The following is a 23,035-nucleotide window of genomic DNA, read 5'->3' on the forward strand; positions in this document are numbered from 1 at the left end:
GGGGAGAGACGAGGAGACTCAGGAGAAGAGGTGGGAGTCAGATTTTTGTTGAAATGTAAAATGACATTTAAAAAATAAATTTAAAAAAATTAATTAATTAAAAAATGCTGCTGTGCAGAGCAATGAGTATAAAGATAGGGATGTGTGGGAATGTAGGACAGTGCTTTCTACTAAGTGATTCTGTGTGTCCCAGCTCAACTGTAAATTTTATCCTCCTTTGTCAATCCTAGATAATTACAAGTGTGAGGCTTTTGGCTTTTCTCGTGCATTTGGATTCACCCATTTGTGTGGAAGAAACTCCAAATTTTTAACTGCTTAAATCTGTCAAGTTACTTTTGTCTTCATGTTTATGCCATTTATTTGTAAGCAATGGTAAGCTGAATGACTGATGTGGAAGAAAAAAGGGAAAAAACATTCTGTGGGGGTGAGAGACTTCCTCAGCAGGGGCATCTAGATTTGGCATGGTGGATAATCATAAAGACTATATTCATTTTCACTTCCAACACATCTAATCAGCAACTCAGACATAAAATGATTTCATGTACCTCTGAAAGTAGATTCCACTAAATAAAATAGACCTAGAACAATGACAGTAAGAGGTTATTTTATAGTTCCTTGCCACGTTAAGGTGTGAGAGACAGTGTGCGTTTCACAGCTAATTTAGCTTTGCATTTGTGAACTCCATACGAACATAATGCGTTGGTGTCAACACCACTGCTGACAGTTTGTGATATCTACATAGTAAACTTTATGATGTCCACTCACTTTAACAATTTTACCCAAGTGTCAACATTTTCTGCATTTTACACCTTACAAAGATATCACAAGGGATACTTAAGGCTAGTAATGTAACCTTTCCATTAAAAACAACTGTTTTCAATGTTCAAACAATACTCATATATACCACTGGTTACTAATAAGGATTTGTTTTTTGGTCAAGACCGAGGAAAATAATTTAAACTTACTTCATCTGTGTCATCTTCTAAGCTCATAGGGTTGTTGCTATGTATCACTTCCTGACCACTCAGGAAAACGTCCGTTGTGGATAATGGCAGTTATTTAAGGAACCGAGGCAACGACTTAACAAATAACTGAGAAACAATGCACAAATAAAATGACATTTTCAATATCATTCTTTGTTTCTAGTTGGTATCAAACTCACCAAAACCCTGAAAAAGCAGGTCCACATGCCTAGAGGATATAAATAAGGCAAGTTAATAATCAAAATAAAAACTTCTAAAATATACAATATGTTATATATGGAGGTAACATATGTGCTAGTTAAAGAACAGCACTTCTACAGGCTTGAATAGTAACTAATAATAAGCACCTATTGTCTCCATTTCTCATTGTCGTGAGGGGCTTCTTCAATACAGTTAGTGAAGAAAATAACAAGTATACATTTCCATCCCATAGATGTCTGGTGTTTAAGGCAAATAAGATAATCTACAATTTTTATGTACTGAAAAGCACTAAGCAGTTTAAAAAAAATATTCTTAGGTATAATAATGTCCGCATACTGGGAAGATAAAATATAAATCTAATCTAACTATTTACATAAGTAATTAAGAATAAAAAAAACAGTTTTTGAAAGGCAACTGATTTTATAATACCATGAGCTAAGAGTAGTGGTCTCCAGTGAGAGCTTCTCAGGATGGGAAGAGGAAGCACAGATTTATGGCTTGAGCTACTACCTCACCGAGCAGCAGTCAGGCTCAGCATCAGAAATATGCAACATTCCTAAAATGAAAAAACACGGGGATAAATTAGTATAAGAATACTTAAAGCTACAAATATGCATTGAAGATAATTAATAACATCAATTTATTTTTAATGTCATGATTCATAGCCTTTTTTTTCCTTTTTATTTTTCCATTCAATTATTTACACTTTCTTCCCTTCTCCCAATCCCCTCCCACTCCTCCACCCTCTCCTCCCTCCCCCTCCCTGCTAGAGAGAGGGCAGGGGACCCTACCCTGTGAGAGTCCAAGGCCCTCCACTCTACATCCAGGCCTAGGGAGCTTGTATCCATATAGACTAGGGTCCCCAATAGCCAGAACATGGCCTAAAAACAAGACCCAGTGCCTTTATCAATGGCTTCTCAGTCAGCTCCCATTGTCAGCCACAATCAGAGAGTCCAGTTTGATCACATGCTCATTCAGACCCCGTCAAGCTGGATTTGATGAACTCCCATTAGAACAAGCACACTGCCTCAGCTGGTGGACCAACCCCTCGCAGTCCTGACTTCCATGCTCGTCTTCTCCCTCCTTCTGCCTTTCAAGTGGGTCTTGGGAGTTCAGCCCGTTGCTCTGATGAGGATCTCTATCTCTATCTCCATCCATTGCCGGCCGAAGATTCTATGGTGATATTCGAGATAATCATCAGCGTGATAGTGGGGCAAGGACAGTTCAGGCACCCTCTCATCTGCTGTGCAAGGACCTAGCTGTGGAAATCCCCATGGACACCTGGGATCCCCTCTAGAGTCAAGTCTCTTGTCAGCCCTAAAATGGATCACTCTAATGTCTTGGGCATATATCCACGAGATGCCCAATCATACTACAAAAGCATTTGTTCGACTATGTTCATAGCAGCATTATTTGGAATAGCCAGAACCTGGAAACAACATAGATGACCCTCAATCGAAGAATGGATAAAGAAAGTGTGGAATATACACGCATTAGAGTACTACTCAGCGGTAAAAAGCAATGACATCTTGAATTTTGCATGCAAATGGATGGAAATAGAAAACACTATCCTGAGTGAGATAACCCAGACCCAAAAAGATGAATATGGTATGTACTCACTCATAAGTGGACTTTAGCCATAAACCAAGGTCATTAAGCCTATAGTTCACAAGCCCAGAGAAGCCAAATAACAAGGTGAACCCAAAGAAAGGCATATACGGATCCTCCTGGAAATTGAAAGCAAACAAGATTGCAAGGCAAAAATTGTGAGCATGGGTGTGGGGGCAGAGGTGGGAGTGAGGTTGGGGAAAAGGGGAGAGGGAGAGAGGGAAGGGAGAATGGAGAAGGGAAGGACTGGCAACAGCTTGGGGGAGTGGGAGGGTGGAGATGGAGGAAGGGCAGATATAGAAGCAGGGAAGAAGATAACTACATTAAGCAATTCATAGTCTTAAATCAGTAATTATCAAAGCTATTAGAGAATATGAGTAGCCCCATCCAAAGACAAGTATCTTACTTTTCATTCTAAGGACAAACTTATCTAAACTTCCCAAAGAACTGCCATTATATAGTCAACATTAACACAATATCAGATAAAGAAAAGTAGAAATGGAAGTGTGGAACTGTAGATCTGTTTCAAAACTTATGACAAATTAGTTTCACTGACGACATTTGGAAATAGTATATAGTTAAACTAGATAAGTGAAATAAAACTTTGTACCAAAGTAAGCACTTATATAGCATTTGTGTATATGATTATGGCTATGTGGGGATACAGCAATATATGCACAGGTGTACAGACGCTAGGTCAATATTGGATTTTTCATTAATCCAATTCTGCTTTTTTTGAGACAGTACCTATCACTGATCCTAGAGTTCAGAAGACTATCAGGCTGTCACATCAATTCTGGGATAACAGCAGCACACAATCATGCTCTGTTTGTCTATCTGTTTGTTTCTGTAAGTGCTAAGGAACCAACATGGTATCTTCCATGAAAAAGATAATAAAAGTCGGCAATCTTCCTAGTTTAAAACACTTACATTTAATGCCAATGAATCTCAAACACTTCTGAAATTTGAAGTAGACAAAGTAATTTGCAAAATTATGAGAACAATTTGAAACACTATGAAAATTGAATTCCTGACTCAACAGCGAACATAACAGATTAAAATTGGTCATATACCAACATATACATAAATTAGAGAATTGAACAGCAATAACTTATGAGTTAATTTTATAGAACTAATGAAAAATGATTAATAACATGAGGCAGAAATTATTGAAAGAAAAAACACATCATAATAAACATAAAATATGCATTTTGTAAAATGAATGATACACTCAAACAGGTAGGATGCCACAGATACTGGACTCTGGAGGAATGATGTTTGCCAGAGAGGTAAAGTGAAGGAAGGAAACTGAGAACAAAGGAAGGCAGTACGCACATGCGCCCTATGTGTTGGGGTACATTGCTACATGCCTCTTCAAGGACTTCCTCCACTACCTAAATTCCTCATTGTAATCACTGTCACGGATCAGGAATACCAACAATGTGATAACACAGAAAACAACTACCACTGTACAAAAAGAGTCAAAATATCAAGAGAAGCTTAAAAAAATCAACAATAGACCCTGACATAACTTACTGAAAAAGACAGCACAATCAGTAGAATGAAGTCTTTTCAGATTACATTGGATAAGTCCACTGAACTGATCAGGAAGCATAAAATATTCTACCATTCTAAATTTAAAGGAGTACTATAAGAACTATATAAGTAATACTCTTAATAGACATTTCTCCAAAGCAGTACTATGAGAATTGAAGAAGTAAAATTTCAAAACTAAATAGAAACACTGAGGACAGTAAAAACTGACAAAAGAATCATTATATTTATATATATATATATTTATAATATATATTTGCATATTTTTATAATACACACATATTATACTTGTTAATATATGTATATATGTTTAATAAAATTATATACAATTTGGAAGATAATTTGCCCACCAGAAGCCATGGATATCTATCCAAAACTCCAGAGCAGTCAAGATAATACTACTTTCGAGTCATTGGTAAAGGGAGTCCAGCAAAACAGCACTTTATAGTCTATTGCACTTTGTTGCTTCCAAGAACGGGCAGCAAGGTTCCTATTGCTGAAATCACTGCATCTTAGATTTGGGTCTCTGAGAATTTGAACTGAAACCTCATAAAATCCTGGTCCCCGAGGACTAGCTTTCATTTTCATAGTCCAAGAAGTGGTTGTAAAAGCTGTTAGGGAGTCAAGTCATCAATTATCCAACACAGTTATGATGCACTTGAATGGCCATGACTTGCTTGGCAAAATATCACTAATGGTGCCCTCGTGCCCTGATATATATTCAATAACTAATACCTACATATTTGAACTTAAGGCCTGGGTAACAAGAGATATATGATGTCCCAAGCTATCATATAAGCCAGAGTTAGCCATAAGCCAGCTAACTTTATAAGGGTAGTGACTCCTTGAAACATAGAGAAATTTAGAGAACCACTTTCATAACTCATTATAAACTAACGTAACTATGAAGTCTTATTTTTATATGCACAGGTTAATGTAGGAATAGTAGATGGATCAGCAGGTTGTATTTGCACAAAAGTACATATATGTGTTTGTGCACATGTGTGTGTATACATGTTTGCATGTAGCAATAGTAATAATGAAGAGCAGTGGCTCTCAACCTTCCTAAGATTCTGGCACCTTAATTCATTTGCTCATGTTGTGGGGACCAACCCCTGCTATAAAATCATTTTGATTGCTACTTCATAAATGCAATTTTGATGATGTTCTGATTAATAATGTAAATACCTGTGTTTTCCAATGGTCTTAGGCAGCCCCTGTGAAAGGATCATTTGATCCTCAAATGGGTCATAACCCAGAGGTTGAGACCGGTTGATGAAGAGGTCATGAGTATGAGAATGGAAAGCTGAATACACAGAATGCATTGGAGAGACAGAGATGAAAAATTATGTATTACTTACCCTACTCTCTTATAAAATTCTCAATTTTCTTAGACAAAAATATGGTAAGGAGACCTCAAATGTAGGGTTTCAGCAGAAGAAAGAGTAGAATAAGATAGGAGAATTAAGATAAAAATGACTAAAATTGTTTATGTAAATGCATAAAAATTATTTATTAAGAAAGCTAAATAAATGAAAACAAAGCACTGCAAATTGATCATATACAGATCTGACATTTAATGGATTTGAATTAAAAAATATATATGTAGAACTCTGAAATGGCTCAGTACTTTCCCAATGGTTATAAAAGAGAAGATTCTGTATGGTTATGGGCCAAGGCCGGTTCAGGTACCCTCTCCTCTGTCCAGAGAACAATCTGGCGCTCTCTCCTTGGACCTGGGATCCCCTTTATAATCAAGTCTCTTGTAAACCCTAAAATGGCTCCCTTAGTTGAGATATATACTTCCCTGATCCCATATCCATCCTTCCTCCCCCCCCCCGCATCCCAATCCCCATTCCTCCCCTACTCCCTTCTCTCTAACCCTCTCCCCTTCCAACAACCCCCCCACCCCACCCCATGCACCCAAGGTTGCCTGGCACTCTTGTCCACTTCCAATCTCCAGGAGGATAACTATATGATTTTCTTCAGGTTCACCTTCTTATTTAGCTTCTCTAGGCAGAACCTTCATCTGGCGATGGATGGAGATAGAGACAGAGACCCACATTGGAACACTGGACTTAACTCCCTAGGTCCAAACGAGAAGCAGAAGGAAAGAGAACGTGAGCAAAGAAGGCAAGACCAGAGGGAGCCTTCATCCAACGATGGATGGCGATACAGATGGAGATCCACATTGGAGCACCGGACTGAGCCCCCCAAGGTCCAAATGAGGAGCAGAAGGAGGGAGAACATGAACAAGAAAGGCAGGACCGTGAGGAGTGCGTTCACCCACTGATACAAGGGGACCGATCTAATGAGAGTTCACCAAGGCCAGTTGGACTGGGACTGAACGAGCACGTGATCCAACCAGATTCTCTGAATGTCGCTGGCATGGGGTCTTTCTGAAAAGCCATTGACAATGACACTGGGACTTGTTTCCTCTGCATATACTGGATTTTTGGGATCCAGTCTGTTTGGATGCTCACCTTCCTGGACCTGGAGGGAGGGGGGAGGAACTTGAACTTCCCACAGGGCAGGAAACCCTGACTGCTCTTAGGGATGGAGAGGAAGGAGGAGAGGGAGTGGTGGGAATGAGAAGGTATTGGGAGGAGGGGCGAAAATGGAAACTTTTATAAATTAATAAACTTTTATAAATAAAAAAAGATAAAAAGTTGTATGTATAAACATAAGTGTGTATATGTATGTTTTGTGCATAAATGTATATAGGCGGATACACGTTGCCTAAAATTTTAAGCTTACTTTTGGTATTTGGTTCAAGCTAAGTGAACCTGATGTTGGAGTGAGTGATTTAATCAAGGACGTACCTCACAGCAGTTCCAGCGACAGGATCTCTTGTTAACACTGAGGACAGGCTAGCATGGTAGTCCTGGTGCTTGAAGAATAAAATCTCATTGAGATCCTGCTGATTTTGAGGGCTGCCACACTTCTCCGAGGACAGTGGCTTGGAGTGCTCTGCCCCTTAATAGAAAATATCACTCAGCAAGCTGCTCTCTCCAATAATTTTTATAGCAAAGCATAACACTTTTCCAGCAAGGTCAGAAATGTCAGTAAAAAGGTCCAAATGGACTTGCCTACTTTTCTCAATTTTTAAAAAAAAAGAGAAAATTCAGGTGGATTCTACTTTACCGAACATTGACTGGATGGTGATCTCAGGCAAATTATTCAAGAAAGAAAACAGTAGGTCAACATTCTGCCTATTACCTATGACAAGAAAGACATAAGTTCTAGTGAGAAAGAAATATCAGAAAATGCAAAAATATATGCAGGTTTTAAAATATATGGCCAGCAAATCTGAAAATACATGAGTATAAAATTTAGCTGAATTTACACATAAAAAAATTAACAATGGAAAATGAAAGGCAGAAAATACTTCTTACAATACCACCATCTTGGTGTGTGGTTTGTATCTTCAGTGAAAGATACACAGGAGACAGGCGAGAAGTCCCTCCTCTGTGCCTGAGTCTGAGATTATCATGAGCAGCATGGTGAGACCCTGCATCAACATAAAATAAAAAATCACATGTTTAGAAATAATAATTGTAAAGTATGTATACTTAAGCAGTAAATCATTTTCATATGATTGGTGAGATCACTATAACGTTTAGAGAATCCCAAATTCCTAGACAAGAAATCTTAGCATTATTATGAGTTAAACCTGAACAAGGAATACATCTTTTCTGATGCTAAACCCTATTTTTCTCAGTTGGTCCTTATCTTTGAAAACTATTTTTATTCAGTATCAATATATCAATATTGAGTTTTGGAAAATCCATCCAACATTTCCTAATCAAAAATTTCCTCTTTTAATCCTACTATCATCATATCATCATTTTATTGCATTTTCATGTATTCTCTCTCTTTTTTATACCAATTCCATTTGTATGTGTGTGCATGACTATGGGACAACTTACTAGAAAATGAACAGCCTCCCACTCAATGTCCCTAAAGGAATCTGACTACCTCGTGTCTTAGAAGGCAATCAAGTGTTAATATACCCTCAGAGGTGGAACTTCATTAGGTCTTCCTTCGGCCATGGTGGGACACTGGTTGGATATTGTACAAGCCTTGTTTGTGTATGAAGTCTTAGCTTTTGAGAGTTCATCTGTTCAGCATTTCTTCCACCAACACAAATAATGTTATGATGCAGACGTCTACTTCCTCTGGCTCATTTGAGACCGTGTATCTCAGTTCAGTTAACAGCAAACATCTAAGTAGTATACCTGGCTGGCTGACAACATCCAGTGATCAGACTATCATTTCTCATGTCCTGGAAATGATTGCCCAAACCATTACACCTGTCTTTTTATATGTATATTGAATAAAAATGAAACTCGGGCATTCATATCTGTAATGCAAGCACTTTTCTGACTGAGCCACCTCCCCAGATCTACACTGACATAAAAATGAGAAATACTATACTGACTATTATATAAAAAGTAAAATGCTGGTCACTCTATGGAAATCTCCAACCTTTTCCCACAACATCTCTGCTACTCCCCTCTAAGATCCTCCTATGTTCCCGCTTTACTGTTCTGAACGCTAGACTGAAATCTAAGGAAAGGGAGAAGTGTTTGTGTTGTTCCCCCGTTAGTCCCAATATATACATACATACATATATATATATATATATATATATATATATATATATATACACACACACACAATAAAACAAGAGCAACACAACTCACTCTACCATACATTAAACCTGTGGACCAATATTTTGTCAAAACTTCCACCTAGCTTCATTCACTTCTACAGTGAAGTCCATTTCAGAACACAATTGTGGTCTTAAAGTGAAAATGAGAGTCTCCTATTTCATTCAGCTTTGTATTTGGTCAGCACCTCACGACCACGGTATGCAAATATAAACAGTGCAGCTCACCATGCTGCATAAATTCTAGAGAAACTTCCTTAATTTACCAACTTTCCTCAAAGGTCATAATTTTCAAAAGCTTAGCCCTTACCAGGATATTGGTGGCCTGATGGTATAAACCATTATTCAAATAGTTTATTATTATATTTATGGTTAGTAAAACAGACTTAAACACGAGCAATGGAGAAAATTTATGTTCGATATAGTTAGATATGCTAAACCTAGCAAAAAAAAAGAGCTAGTAAAGTCATAAACCCTGCAAGAAAACCTACTCTTGTCAATTTTCTAAACCAGTATAATTTCTAATTGCATTTTCAATAGCTATTCTTAGACCAACTGATAAGTGTAACTCTCACCCTCAGCAAAGAAGTTTCATTTTGTGACAGATTGAAACTATTACAGAAGTACACAACTGGTCAAAAGAAACAGAGCAACTAACAGTGAGGTGACAAATCTTAGTTGCGAAATCAAAAAAAAAAAAAGTCATTCTGAACCCAAGATGAACTCAAGACATAGAGAACATTGCAGAAGGGGGTCAGAATGACTCACATCCAGTGAAATGGGCTGTCTGCTATGAGAAACAATCTTCTACATAAAGTCTGGAAACCATTCCCATGAAATGTCAGCAATAAGGATACCAAAAGCAAATCAGCATCATCACTACACAAGGTAATATTCCAATGTGTACTATAAAAAAAAGATTAAAAGGTGAGTTCAAGGCCAGCCTGGTCTACCAGAGTTAGTTCTAGGACAGGCACCAAAGCTACTGAGAAACCCTGTCTCTAAAAACAAAAACAACAACCACAAAAAAAGATAGATTATTAAATCTACTCTGAAAAGAAAAAGAGTAAGATATATATCTGAAAAAGAAAAGGTAGATAATCAAATCTACTTAAAAAAACAACTACTAGTTTTAAATATTTTACTTTGTATTGGACTTTTGTAAATTGCATAAATTGTATATTGACGCAGATTTGAGATAAATTTTGTTAAGACATAAAAAAATCACAAGGTCCCACACTTAAGAGCAACAAGGAATTAGCGAATGATAAAAGAGGGATAATTAGTCTTCTCCAGTGAGTGAACTGTTAATAGGTACTCTGATCACAGTGACTATTTGGGACCCTGTTGGGAGTCACCATATAATGCAAGAGTCAACATTCCGGGTGGATATCTTTCACCATCAAATAAAACCTCAAGTGTCAGGAACTGGTTATTTTTGTTGAGTTTTTGGCTAATGGGATACCAAAAACGCTTGTGCAAACATCATTAGCTTAACATGAACTTAACAGTTGCTAGCTAGATATCCATAATGACATGTATGTAGCAATAATAATTAAATGAAGAGGTCATGAACTGAGAGCTAGTTGGACAGACACTGAAAGAGCCAGTGATGTGTGTAAATTATCTGAATATAGTACTTATAGATGAACATTTCAAAAAAAATTTAGACGCTTCCTATATATATAGAAGGAATACAAAGGTAGCCACCATAAAATAGAGGAGGCAATATTCCAACTAGATATCTTATGAGTTTTGACCAACAGTGATCCTATAGATACTGCCAAGAAAGCTATTGCCAAGGATATTTGGTTATTCTCTAAACCTGAAGGTAGTGCCACAATTATGATGATAGATACTACTTACTTATGTCATCAAACATGGAGAAATTGAGCTGATGCCCAACTAGAAGCTTCATCCTTAATGTTCATGGAGCTGGAAGGTACTCTGCATGCTAGGGGAGGAACAAACAAACAACCATTATCACTCAGTGATAAACTTTGCAACCTACAATCCTGACATGCCTGCAAAATATACAGGTGTAATCGTGGCACCAATATTATTGGAGTAATCGCGCCCCTGCGATTGGACTTCTAGCCCACTCCATAGAACAAACCCCATACCTGACACTGTTAATATCTTACAAGAACCTCAGAATAGATAGATCATGGACCTTGGGGGAACCAATATTATCCTGCAAAAGGAACAAAACAGTAAAATGATTCCAAATGTAATATTGCTATACCCATAGAACATATAGATCAGTGCATTACTTAACTCTCATCAGAGGAGCTTCTTCTTGTAGTAGATAAGAAATGACCCAGAGACCCACAATGGGACAATAGACAGAGAGTGAGACTTTGGAGCACTTCATCCTGCATGAGATCTCTTCATCAGCCATCTCTTCTCCAGTCTTGTGGATCTAAGGTTAAGGAGAAGTGGAAAGACCTTAAGAGCAAAAAACAGGATGATGGCTCCAAGGAAAAAGTCTCTTCCACACACAACAGGAACAATAAACATTTGATCTTACAGAAACTGGTACAGTACACACAAGACTTCACAGGTTCAAAACAGGCAAAAATCTCAGCAGCAATCAGGGAAAATGGAAATAAAGTTCTACATGTAACAAAAGATATGTGCAGTTGATACATAGTGGCAAAAGCAAAAACATGTTTTTTGTCTTTTCCAATTAAGTATCACAGGGCAGTCTGCATTTTACAAAGTAATTACAGAAGACAAGATGGTCAGGGATGTTCTCCTTGAGGATTTTTGTGAGCTTTTTGTTTTATTTTGTTGTTGTTATTTGGTTTGATTGTTGTTTTGGTTTTGTTTTTTTTTCCTAATGGTTTTTGCTTGTTTTGATTTTCTTTTTGTTTTGCTTTTAGGGTTAGAAGATAGAAAAAGACCACAAAGTTTACTGGGTAGGTGAACTGGGAAGGATCTGGGAGAAGTTTGGGGAGGGAAAGGGATATGATGAAAATATATTCTATAAAAACACAAATGAAAATCCATTTAAAAAATTATATATGATAATACAGCCTAAACATGTCTATATAAGGAAAAGATTATATACTATGAAAAGGATAATGTGAAACAAATAGTAAGTTTAGTTTAAAATGCAGGAAATGTTCATGAAGAGAGCATCCTTAACAGAAGACTGGATAAATACTGTATGATTATATCTGGGTATACAGAGAAAAAACTTTGAGATTCCCTAAATGTCTTTATGATTTGAAGAAAAACACTTAAACAGAAGTTATGAAAAAGAAATTCCATATGCTTAAGTATCTATACAAAGTGAGCAGCTATTAAAATAACCCAGTATTTGAGCAATTTTAAAAATAAAGCAATGATACCCACTTCCATGAAAGTGGACATTTTTTTAGGAAATCTTTCTCAAATCTCTCATTAAAAAGTTTCTTCTCTCTCTTCCTCTCTAACACACACACACACACACACACACACACACACACACACACTTTATATGTATATATATACACATATATGTATGAACACACAAATATATGTGGGCATGAATATATATATATATATATATATTATATATATACGTATCAAGAAGAGAGACTCACAATTGGCCAATATGCACAGTGTGAAAGACTTTGGAACACTCCATCCTAAATTATATGGCTCTTAGAACTCCACTCAGGGCTTAAGTTATGAGGAAGAGGAGGGAGAAAGAATCTATGTGCCAGAGATAATGAATGAATAGTGTCTTCTCAAAATAACGGTAGTAATATACATATGAACTCACAGAAATTGTGGTAGCCTCCACAGGACAGGGCAAGCACAGGTTAAAAGCTTTACAAGGCCCCCGTGCTGAGAGGAGGAGACATGGTGCTAAGAGGAGTTCTGGACACAGAAGTAGGCTCCTATCACTAACCAAGGGGCTATCTTTGTTTGACAACCACTTGCAATGCAGTAATTGGTTATTTCCAATGGAGTTTTAATGGTATATGGGCTATACTTAGTCCATTCCAAGAAGTATATGAACAATCAAAATGAACTCAGTGGTATATTCTATGATGAGCACAAAATGAACTCAATGGTATTTTGTAGACATTTTTGTCTCATATTACTTTATTTGGACTTTTTTTATTTTATGGGCCCTTTGTTGATATATATGGTTTCTAACTTTGTATTTTTATGTATTTTGCAATCTCTCTCTCTCTCTCTCTCTCTCTCTCTCTCTCTTTCTCTCTCTCTGTGTGTGTGTGTGTTTCTTGTAAGTTTTTTCTTCTTTATTACGGTTTATTTTATTATTACTCTTGGTTGCTCATTTATTGTTTTCTAAAGGGAGAGAGAGGTAAGAGAAGCTAGGAATATAAGGAGGATTTGGGGAGGAGAAACCATGATCATAATATATTAAAAAATGTTTTTTAAGTAAAGAAATAAACTTCATGTGTAGTCAAAACAGTAAAAATTGGAACAAAGATACATAGCAAATAATACCAGTTAAGAAATTTTTAAAAATAACGTGCAGACTCCAAAAGTTCAGTGAACCAAAAACAGGGTTTAATTTAATATAACAATGTTTACCAATGAGAGATAGAGAATGGGGAGGCAATCCTGAGCATCAGAGTAGTTAGCCTGCACACACTGCTAGGGAGCAGGATACACTCAGTACCTTTTTCTCTTACCATCTTCTCTAGTCTACTGAAGGTTTCTCATTGTCACTTCAAGCATTATTAATTTCTAACATCGAAAAGCAACAACCACCATAAAATGGAAACTACAAGCACCAACAATAACAGAGAATCCCGAGCACACAACTCAATCCATGAAATAAGACATTTGAAAATCACACAGATGAGAGCAAACAACTACTCTGAATACATTAACTGCTTTAGCACTGTAAAGTTATAAGAGGAATGTCTTACCTACCTAAATAATTCCCTGAAGAGACGTGTCTCCAAAGTAGTTTTACAAAGACACAAAAAGAGAATAAAAACAAATCAATATTGTTTAGCCTTAGGGAAGCACAAATCTAAACAGTCTTGAGATAGAAAAAACAACTCTAGAGGCATACAGCTATGTGAAGTAAACTGGGGAAATACCTTTCAGAAGAGCAATTGAAGAATAAAGGTTGAAATATCAAGTCAGAGAACAATGTATTCTGAGGCTTTCTCATATGTTTTTTGTTTTGCTTTGTTTTAGAATTTCATGTGTGGGAACTGTACTCATATTGTATGTAGCCTTCCCTCTGTCTCTCAACTTCTTTGATGCACCCCCCCACTCTCAGAAAAACTCATGACCTCATCTCCAGGGTGAATACACTTAATAGCAAAACCTGATCTCGAATACTTAACCCATGCACCACTCACTTGTGTCTGTGCTGGGGAAGATAGATTGAAATTCACGAAGTATGTTTTCCTGAAGGCTCAGTTGGTCAGGTTCCCTTCAGGCTCCTATGAAGGTTTGGAGTTTATTTCCATGTTGAATTGTGATGATTCACTAGAAAAAAATCAGGAGAAATAGTTTGCTTTTATTTACAGTTCCAAATTACATTCCATCATTAGAGAACTCACAGTGTCAGGCAAGGGCGTGAGGCAACCGATCTCATCGAATCCATGGGAAAGAAGCAGAGAGCTTGTCCATTTGTTTTCTAGAGAGAGAAAGAAAAATGGTATGAAGTTGGGTGGGTTAAAAATGGAGAGAGAAAGAGTTTGGTAGAAGATGGGGGAAGGGAAACAATGATCAGAACATATTCAATCAAAAATTATTTTCAATATGAAAAGGAGTGAGTAATAAATTCATTTATACTAATGCTTAGTTTGCTTTCATTTTACACAATCTAGGGTCTCCTGCCTAGAGGATGTTCCTACCTACAATTAAGATGGTCCTTTGAATAACAACTAATATAACCAAGATAAGACCTCACAGATATTTTTCGAAGGGTTTGTCTCCCAAATGATTTCAGATTCAGTCAAGTCAACAATTAACACTGAACCATCACAATGAGAATATACAGTGTTCATATTTTAATGTAGAAAGTATTTTTAGAAAACACAATAATTTTCCTTTACAAACTTTTGATAAACAAAACACAGACTAAAGGCTTTCAACAAGGTTTTAAACAATGCCAGTGTCACCTAATAACAAAATGCCACACATACAACATAACATTACAGACAAATTTGAAATAAGAACACAGAAAGGAGACTGAAAGAACAGATCAATAGTTAAGAGCACCAACTGCTCTTCCAGAGAACCAAGGTTTGCTTCCCAACACCCACATTGTAACTCACAAATATCTATAACTCCAGGTCCAAGAGATGTCACACCATTTTCTGACCTCTGAAGACACCAGGCAGGTACTCAAAGACGTACCTGTCAACAAAATGTGCACAAACATAAAATTAAAAATAAATTTAAAAAAATACAAAGGAAAAATACTGTTCCAACAAAGATGTCCAAAGAGGAGCAAGAGTAAACATGGAAACAATGGGTACATGAGTCACAAATATTCAGTTAAGATATAGAAGATAGCCGGGCAATGGTGCTGCAAGCCTTTAATCCCAGGACTCAGGAGGCAGAGGCAGGCAGATCTCTGTGAGTTCGAGGCCAGCCTGGTCTACAAGAACGAGTTCCAGGATAGGCTTCAAAGCTACAGAGAAACCCTGTCTCAAAAAACCAAAAAAAAAAAGATAGTTAATGTGTTATACCACACACATATAAATTGATTTTAAAAATGAGCAGTTATCTTAATGGCAGAGGAAATATTTCACAAATCCAACACTGATTCACAATAAAACACTTCGCACATTATGTAGAAAATAGAATTTGTTAGGGCAAAATGGCATTAGAAAAAAAATCACACACATGACTATATCTTCAAAGGCTCACGTTTTCAGATAAAAAGATTAACAGGTGTGCACTCCCTGTATGTCTCTACCCAACATGTGTTTCAAGGCTACCCACATGTGACACACACACACTAAATAAAATATCAATAAGAAAAAAAAAACGGAAGACATGTTTTTCAATCTACCACTTAGGTCCTGAAGTGAAACTTTTTTTTTAACATTTAAGTGAAAGACATAGAATCATATGTTTTAATAAAAAGGTTTTGTTCGAGGTTAGAAATAAAACAAACTAAACGGGGGAAACTCCCCAGGCAATAAAGTGTTTGCTTCAACAGCATTGTAGAACTGCTCTCAGTACCTATAATCTATATATTAAAAAAGCATTATCAATGACAATAAAATATAAGCATATGCATTTATAATTTATAACATGCGAAGTCAAGACACCCATATCCCTGAAGCTCCTCAGCTGGTAAACCAGTCTCATCTATGAGATGTGGGTCCCAGTGAGACACTCTGTCAAAACAAACAAGTAAAAGCAACAAGGTGGCTATGTCTAGTGAAATGACTCAAAAGTTAGGAGCACTAGTTGCTTTTCCAGAATACCTAGTTTCAATTCCCAGGAATGATGCGGTATCTCAGGCATCAGTGACTCTCTTTTTAGGAGAAACAGTGCCCTCTTCTGGCCTCAGCAGGTACCTGGCACAAAAGAGTTGCATACACATATATTGGCAAAATAGCTGTTTACATAAAGTAAAATCTATTAAATTTAAAACAAAAACAAGGAGTCTGCCACTTGAAAAACAATACCTTAGGTTAATCTCTGATGTCTACTGGTACATGAACACATGTTGGTCATGAAGACTCACAGAAACACACAGACACGCGCAAAGAAAAAGGAACAAAACTTACTACTCCAAAGAAAATAAATGAGACAAAGATGCCAAGACTTAGCATTCCTACTGTACTTAGTACTGAAGCTTGCCATCAGGGTAATCCATGAGAAAAACAAATATTAGGTATGCTTATCTCTTCTATGTCTTCTCCACATCACAGTTGAGATAAACTGCATCTGTTTGCAAAGGACATATTATTCTGATCAAAGGAAAATCTGGGTGCTGGAAGATGGCTCAGCAGCTAAAAGCACTTCACACTCATGCAGCCAAACCAAGTTTCAGGCCTAGCACTCCCAGCAGGCAGCTTAAATCTAGATCTAATTCTATCTCCAGGAGATCAGGTCCCCTCTTCTGACCTTTGACTCAATGCACACCTGTGTTCACATCCTCACACATGAAATACAGAAACATGCACATAAATAAAAAGCAACCAAAAAGAGAGTAAGAGACCACATCCACAAACATAGTGTTAGAAATAAAAAAAATGAGTTCATTGAAAAACATCAGTGCACATGATAACATAAAATTTCAATTGGATTTCATACGTAAAAATTAAGAGCTGGAAAATGAAAGTCAGGTAGCAATTAGATTTACCGCTCCATCACCGAGGTATGGCCGTCTGTGTCCACAGCCCATGCCGTTGTAGGATAGGAGCAGCATTTCTGCAGAGTATGAGAAGAGCAGCAATTACACAGTGAGGCATTATTTTTTTTCTTGTTTTATATTGTTTTATGTTTACAGAAGCAATAGTAATAAACAAAATAACATAGAAAATAGAATATTTAGCAATAAAAATGTTCAATGAAAGGAAAGCAGAGAAAAGAGGAGAGTTGGACACAGAAAAGTAAGAGAAAATAAAGAAACTAAATGAATACTAATAGGCTATGTACACTTAAAGCTATATTTTGTGGAAAAAATAAAATAGGACTATACAAATTTTAAATTTACCCAGGTCCATTAATTATAAAGCTAAATATTGTTAATATAACAGCAATTTCCAGGGGAGTTCAAATTAAGTAAAGGTCCAATCCAAACCCTAGATACTTTACTGTTTTCACTGGAATGTATACTACAGTGCTTACATTTTTATGGAAATGCACACAGGTATCCTGTACATTTAGAACAATCCTGAAAACAAAAGAAATGTGAACTGCTTGACACATACTCTTTCTTTTCAAAACCTGTGACAAACAGGTAGTGGTTACAACATTTTGGTACTGTTTATGGTCAGATTTGTAGATTAGTGATATAAAATTCAGCACTCAAAATTAGTACTATTTTTCTAATCAACCAACATGTTGTCAGAGGATGCCCAGCAGACAGAAGAACTTATCCTGTGGAACTTCTGCGGACATACCTGATAGGATGGCACATACTTGCTAGCTGTGTCTCCTCATATCCTCCCCTGTATTACTTCACTTCTCCCATATTCTTCCTGGGATAAACTATAAACTAAAATGAATTATTAACACCTAAAATATCAGCAACAAAACAAACAAAAGTGATAACAGAAACAAAATATAGAGTGAAAAAGGAAAATACAGCTCAATCAAAGAATAATCTTTAAAGAATTGACATAATCTTTAAATAGCTGACATAGATGTATTTTCCTGAATATATAAAATATATTGGAACTCAGAAGTTAAAAGAGAAATATTCTAATAAAAAATAAGTATTTAAAAAGCCATTTCTCCATAGTAGTTATAGGAATATCCTATAAGCGTATTAAAAACTTCCAGTACTTTCCACTCTTAGCAATTACTTAATAACCATGAAATGCACTTTATAATACAAAAGGCATAGTATTAAATAATATAGTCAAAAATCAGAATCAATTGGAGAAACTCAGAATACTGTATAAGCTCATGTATGTGACACTGTGAAAAGGGGGAGGTGAGGAGGTGAGGAACGAATACAATTATCAGTAACTACAATGTGCTAGGGCTAACAGTCATGATGAATAGGTGAGATGCACACAATTTTTATGTGGCAGTGAAAATAATTTGCATGGTATGGTTTTGGAAAATCTACACAGTTTATAGCATAAAAGATAAGCCTACACTCTCTTTAAATTAAACAGTAAGTTGACTTTTCCTAAGGAGTAATATGGGAGGAACAATATAACTCTTTTATGATTCCATGAGAGATCCTGATTTCTGAATGTAGTGGAGAAAGGGGATCCAGGCAGCATAGGAAGTAAGTGAAGATTCCACCCCCAAAAGGGAGTTGCCTGAGAACACTGTATTTAGTTAATAATTATTGCCTCCTCAGTATGAACTTCTGATTCTGCAACCACTGCATGTATCTTTAGGTTGATATTTCAAGTAAATGAATACAGAGGTTATGTATAATTAAAGGAAATGGGTAGGCTATTCATATTCTACTGAATTTGATCAGACATGAGGTCACATTTTTACATAGTTGTGGATATAAATGCCCTTAGTGTAAAATTTTTCTTCTCTAATAGAATCTTCATCAAAAGAAACTGTTAATCTATACAGAAATGATGGATCTTAGGCTTTGGCAGAGAACAAACACAATTAGTATAGGTTCCCTTATAGCATCAGGAATTCAAACACAGTCTAAATGCTAGAATACAAGTTAGAAAAAAAAAGATCTAAATTAGTATATGATTTTTTTTCATCCTATGAAATCCAAAAGGAATACTTTAACTCAAATAGCATATTTTAGAAACCAAATTAAACAACGAGAATGGAGCTTTTCAAGGGAATACTGATTGTTTGACAAGTTGCATAACAGAAACATGCAAAAATAACAAGATACACACCAAACCCCAAAGCACAACCTTTGCTTTAGGACATGCAAAAATGGATCATTTAAATCACCAAATATTATTCTTAAGCAACATTAAAGAAAGGCATACCAATATCTGGCAATTCCTTTTGTTTGCAAAAAAATTTTTGAGAATAATCGAACAATAAAAACACAGTTTCTCACCGTATTGCTTGATAAGGGAAACAGAAGAGAAATATGAAAGAAGAAAAACGTCAAATTTCATGTTACGATTTCGAGGCACACGAAAAATCACGAAGATGTTCTGAGTACACCGCATAGTACAAAGCAAGGGATAGCAAACGGCAATGGAGAATCTGGACCTATGCTAAGAGTCCAGGGAAGAGTGCCCATGACGCAGTCCCTTTCCACCCACCCTATTACAGCGAATCCCTCTTCAGAATCTGGATGCCCACGACGGGTCGGGTCGCAGACCGCACCGCGGATCTCAAGGCTTACCTCCTGCCAAAGCTTTCATCCTGAAGAGAGGCCGACCTTGTTAGCTTGGGACCCTCCATTTTTTTCTCTGCGCAGCTGCAGGACCCTGCCCATCCTCAGCTTCCCAGCAGGCTGTTCGCAGCCTCCACCTAGTGGACACTGGGTGACAATGTAAGCTGTCAGACTGAATTTCTGATATGGAGAATTTACCTAAGCCCGAAAATATAAGCAAACTAATTAAAAAACAAAACAGAAAACAAAAACAAAAACCAACTGTTCTTGGTGGGTGGAGGACTGAAAAACGGCGAAAGGCGGACAGAAGCAATCATGTTCCACAAGCCTGCTAGCTCACGTTGTCAGCAGCAAGTCCATACAGCTCAGTCCCCACCTAAAGCCAACCCTCCAGGAACTAGCCTAGCAAACAGCTTTCTATTCCCTTCTCACACAGAGACATCTTTGATTAGAGGATATTTTAAGGAATAACCCCAATGATAAATAAATTTCAAAATTCATTAGCACAAGAAGCAAATCTGGGAGCTACATCCACATTTTCTTACCTGCTTCCTGTCACCTGTCTGGTCTCCTAACTTGGCCTTTCGTGGCTCTGCATGGTCACCAGAGTTGTTCTCTTGCAACTCTATTGACCTCTTTTCTCCTGACCTGATGCCACCCCCGTCCTTGCCTGACTCACTTGCCCTTCTTCAGCGCACCCTCACGTTTTTCTCATTCTACCTCGCTCTGATGCTATTCTCTGGGTTCCCATGAAGCTCTTCCCCACCCCTGCATTTTAGATTCAACTTTGATATATCCTTTCAAAAAGGAAATCCCAGACAACATAAAATCTGCGCTCACAGTTGCCCTCCTAAGTCCACACATGTAGCGGGAAAATGGGACATGGATTCTTCTTTATACTGGAGTCACACAGGAATTAATTACTGTCTTAAACTCCTCACCTATATTCTACCTGGTTTCCAATAAAAACAAAGCTTTGATTTAAGGGTTCGAGGTTGAAGACTAACATTTTGTCTTGCCACTTGTGGTCTCAAGTTAAGACAGCTTCTGATTTCCAGCTTAAATCTTTTGTCTGACTACCCTTTATCAAGCCCTGGTAAGCAGTCTCCCAATAAGGGTTCTTACAACATCTATATTTCTTCTGGTTTAACTGTCTCTCTTAAGTCCTTATTCAGTATCCAGATCTACTGACCTGTCTCTCTAGATAAATATTTTCACATCTTTATTAGTTCCACGTTTGGCCAGTATCTTTCGGTGCAATTTGCTTTTAAATCGTGTAACATTTTGGCCTGTTTGCAACATGTTGTGAACTTCACTATGTGCTCGTGAATGAATGGTTCCTGAAACGTCTATTAGATTCTATATACATTGATAGATCACGTCTATGGAAACTTGTAGATTATGTATCCAGGAAAGGGGGACATCACATAGAGGTTGATGGAACATAGGAAAAATCTGAATAATGCCCCTCTCACCATAGTTTTGCATGCGTTTATCTCCCTGCTTCACTTGACTTTTAAAATGGACAACTTTTGGCATGGCTTGTAATCTCAGTCCTTGGAAGGGAGAGGTAGAGAGGAAGATTCAAGGCTTTGCTCAGGACCCAGTGAGAGACTCTGTCTCAAAAGCAAGGTCTACATCTCCTGAGTAAGAACAATTGATGACGATATCCACATTCACACATGCACACACGTAGATAGATCCACACGGAGATAGATATAGTATGATGGATAGTCTTGGTTATCAATTTGAAATCATCTGGAATTAATTAAAACCCAAAATTAATGACAAGCCTGTTAAGAATTTCTGTTTAATCTGAAGTAGGAAGATCCACTTATAATACAGATCTTTAAAGTAGAAAGACACACCTTTAATACTGATCATTTGACTTGAGAAAAGTTACTTTTAATCTGGGCCACACTTTCTGCTGGAAGCTTATGTAAGGACATTGGAGGAGGAAGCTTTTGTTCTTTGACTGCTTCCTTTCACCTTGATAGCAAGTCCAATCCTTCATTGGCATTCAGGATTTCAGCCTATACTGAAGACCAGCCAAGACAGTCTCAGGAACTGAGCAACTACGGATTCATGGACATTCCATTCATAACCACCTGTTACTGGGTTAGCTGGACCAAAGCCTGTGAACCATTCTAATATATTAGATAGACAGGCAGACAGGCAGACAGACAGATGGATAGATAGATAGATAGATAGATAGATAGATAGATAGATAGATAGAGATATAGATAGATAGATGGAGAGAGATTTATTCTATAATTTCTGTTATTCCAGAGAGCCCTGACTAATACAGATAGACAGATATATAATAGGTTATGATATATAGATGATTGATATACCTATAGGTAGATGATAGAAAGATAGATCTGTCAATTAATGTGAATAATATGTTTTCAGAGAAGAATTCACTAGTGAAGTCTTTGCCTGGATATCCAAGGTTTATTAACAAAGAAGGGATAATGGGAAGAATGGGAGGGAGAGAGGAACGAGGGAGAGAGAGAAAAGATTTGAATAATGATAATACATTGCGTTATATATCTGAAGTTCCATGTATTTGAGAAAATGAGACAGGAAGATCAACCTAAGCCCAGGCATTTGATTCCAGCCTATATAGCACAGCTACATATTGAAAGTTTGCCTCAATAATGAATAAACACATATAAAATAAATCAAAGCAATGAATCCTCCTATACTCATAATTTATATACTATAATTATCAGTATTATGATAGATATATACGATTTTTTTCTTTACTGAGCTATTTAAGGCAGATTCCAGATATATTGGAGTTATATCATTTTATCACTACATATTTCATCATTCATCTCTAAATCAGTCATTTCCTCGCTTAAACACAAAGAGAAATTATGGCCTATGACTGAACAATTTTGATCTGATATCAGTAACTTTCCAAAAAATATCTTTTTATTGCTGTTGCTCTTGAATTGGAATTCAAAGGAGGTCACATATTGCTTCTTAAGTGGATGTGAAGCTTCTCCCCACATATCTTTTCATTTTATTTTAATTTTAAAAAAGAAA

The 23,035-nt window shown here is 36.8% G+C and overlaps 2 long non-coding RNA genes across 4 annotated transcripts; both read right to left on the reverse strand.

Annotated features, from left to right (window-relative positions):
• Positions 1 to 381: 381 nt before the first annotated feature.
• Positions 382 to 2,933, reverse strand: LOC148118183 (uncharacterized). Of its 2 annotated transcripts, XR_015736350.1 has the most exons (4): positions 2,805 to 2,933; positions 2,230 to 2,357; positions 1,614 to 1,740; positions 382 to 1,191 (listed from the first exon to the last, which is right to left on the reverse strand). It is a non-coding gene; the product is annotated as an uncharacterized LOC148118183 (long non-coding RNA). The 2 variants fall into 2 exon arrangements; XR_015736349.1 differs by having other exon boundaries at positions 382 to 1,740.
• Positions 2,934 to 6,274: 3,341 nt separating this feature from the next.
• On the reverse strand, positions 6,275 to 20,104 carry LOC125397739 (uncharacterized). Of its 2 annotated transcripts, XR_015736352.1 has the most exons (14): positions 19,991 to 20,104; positions 18,096 to 18,190; positions 17,333 to 17,400; positions 16,449 to 16,541; positions 15,285 to 15,366; positions 14,565 to 14,641; positions 14,361 to 14,490; positions 13,921 to 13,946; positions 11,142 to 11,440; positions 10,885 to 10,972; positions 7,742 to 7,857; positions 7,491 to 7,565; positions 7,169 to 7,322; positions 6,275 to 6,432 (listed from the first exon to the last, which is right to left on the reverse strand). It is a non-coding gene; the product is annotated as an uncharacterized LOC125397739 (long non-coding RNA). The 2 variants fall into 2 exon arrangements; XR_015736351.1 differs by having other exon boundaries at positions 13,921 to 14,490.
• Between the last annotated feature and the right edge of the window lie 2,931 nt (positions 20,105 to 23,035).

Source organism: Myodes glareolus, chromosome 24 (assembly GCF_982192425.1).
Source record: "Myodes glareolus chromosome 24, mMyoGla1.1, whole genome shotgun sequence".
Lineage (NCBI taxonomy): Eukaryota > Metazoa > Chordata > Mammalia > Rodentia > Cricetidae > Myodes > Myodes glareolus.